The sequence below is a fragment of the Mandrillus leucophaeus genome, unplaced genomic scaffold, assembly GCF_000951045.1.
Source record: "Mandrillus leucophaeus isolate KB7577 unplaced genomic scaffold, Mleu.le_1.0 Scaffold74, whole genome shotgun sequence".
Taxonomy (NCBI): domain Eukaryota; kingdom Metazoa; phylum Chordata; class Mammalia; order Primates; family Cercopithecidae; genus Mandrillus; species Mandrillus leucophaeus.
The window spans coordinates 1,047,875-1,050,008 of record NW_012108030.1 but is presented as its reverse complement, the minus strand read 5'-3'; the positions used below and the strand labels follow the sequence as shown (position 1 = coordinate 1,050,008).

Genomic DNA, 2,134 nt, shown 5'->3' with positions numbered 1-2,134 from the left:
CACCACTGCACTCTAGCCTGGGTGACAGAGCAAGACTCCGTCTCCAAAAAACAAAAATAAAAAAGAATTCCACAGATATGATGAGGGGGTGGAGACAGGTAAAGGCAGTGGTGATGTGTGATGGGGACAGGAATGCGTATAGGGCTGTAAACACAGAAGAGAAGGGGTAGATGTCAAAAGGAGGGGAAATGACTAGAGTAACAGATACTGAGATTAGAGCTGGAAGGATTGGATGAGGTAGTCTGGTGGAAATGGGGAAGGAAGGGTGGAAGAAACTATACTTGCAAGGGCTCTAAGTTGTAGGACAGCAGGTCTGTGTGGAGACAGAAGGCCAGTGTGGCCAGGCCACGGGGCAGGATCGGAGGTCAGGAAACAGGCTGCAGTGGCCACCTGGTGTGGGGCAAGGAACACGGGCCTGATTCTCTAAGCGACGGGAACAAACAAGAACAACTCCAGGCTGCCTGAGAAGTAATAGTTTTGGGGCGATGGTCCTGGCAGCCTGAAGTTTGGGATGAGAGATGGAGGCAGGGAGGAGGTGAGGCAGGCTCTGTGGTCAGTAGAGGTGGGGACGGAAGATGAGCAGAGGACAAGTTAGTTTTACTTTTAGAAAGAAGGTTGGTGGCTGGGCTCAGTGGCTCATGCCTGTAATCCCAGCACTTTGGGAGGCCGAGGCAGGCAGATCACCTGAGGTCAGGAGTTCAAGACCTGCCTGACTAACATGGCACAACCCCGTCTCTACTAAAAATACAAAAATTAGCCGCACGTCGTGGTGTGCACCTGTAATCCCAGCTACTTGGGAGGCTGAGGCAGGAGAATCGCTTCAACCTGGGAGGAGGAGGTTGTGGTGAGCCAAGATTGCACCATTGCACTCCAGCCTGGGTAACAAGAGTGAAATTCCATCTCAAAAACAAACAAACAGACAAACAAAGAAGGTCGAATGGGACATAATGATTTCCTGGATCTGGGATATGAAGGGGGAGAACAGGAGAGACGAGAACTCCCAGGAGACGAGGGAGGAGTGGGTTTGGTGGAACGCTGAGGAGCTCAGCCTGGACTTTCTGAGTGGACATGCACAAGAGAAGATTCCCAAGCCACTCACCCAGGAGACGGTACCCATAATGGGGTCTTCATCATCCATTTTTTCTGGTCTCCCAGCTGTTTGCTTCCTGCAGACTTTCACTCTAAGGAAAGAAACCAGTACAGTGCAGCTGGGACCACCCAGGTACAGGTTCGCAGGCTGCCCCATCCCGTGTTAAGATGGTGAAAATGACAGTGAAGTCATCCAGGCCCTGGAACTGCACTTGGAGACCTTCCTGACATGGGAATGAGGGCTCCATCCTCCTGGATAACCAGGGATTTGGTCAGGGTGCCATGGACTGAATTTCCATCATATAGACCCCCTCTTACACACAAAACCATGGTAGGAATGGTCATAGCAGTGTTATGCATCACAGCCAAGAAGCAGAGGCAACCCAAATGCCCATCAATGGCTGAACAGACAAATCAAATGTGTTTCATTTATACAATGGAATATTATTTGGAAACAAAATGGAATAAAGTATCGATGCATGCTACAACATGGATGAACCTTGAAAACATTATGCTGAGTGAAAGAAGTCAGCCACAAAGGACCACATATTGCATGATTCCATTCACACGAAGTACAGCTGCAGCTTCAGGGCAGACAAATCCACAGAGACAGAGAATAGGTTAGGGCTGGGGGAAAGAAGCGGGAGTGATAGCTAAGGGGTGCAAGGTTTCTTTAGGTCTTTGTTTTTCACTTTAGGCTAATGAAACAGTTCTGTAATTGATTTTGGTGACAGATGCACAACTCTGTCAATATACTTAAAACCATTGACTCGTACACTTTCAGTGGATGAATTGTACAAAGTGTGTATCTCAATAAAGCTATTAGAAGGAAGGAAGGAAGGAGGAAAGAAAGAAAGAAAGAAAGAGAGAAAGGAAGGAAGGAAGAGAGGAAGGAAGGAAGGAAGGAAGAAAGAAAGAGAGAAAGAAAGAAAGAGAGAAAGAAAGAAGAAAGAAAAGGAAGGAAGGAAGGAAGGAAGGAAGGAAGGAAGGAAGAAAGAAAGAAAGAAAGAAAGAAAGAAAGAAAGAAAGAAAGAAAGAAAGAAAG

The 2,134-nt window shown here is 47.3% G+C and overlaps 1 long non-coding RNA gene across 1 annotated transcript in view; it reads right to left on the bottom strand.

The window, feature by feature from the left end:
• The window catches only part of LOC105528909, a 21,730-nt gene extending 20,549 nt beyond the window's left edge, over nucleotides 1–1,181 (bottom strand). The window contains exon 1 of the long non-coding RNA XR_001004428.1: nucleotides 1,100–1,181. This is a non-coding gene — a long non-coding RNA (uncharacterized LOC105528909). The remainder of the gene's footprint in view (nucleotides 1–1,099) is intronic.
• Between the last annotated feature and the right edge of the window lie 953 nt (nucleotides 1,182–2,134).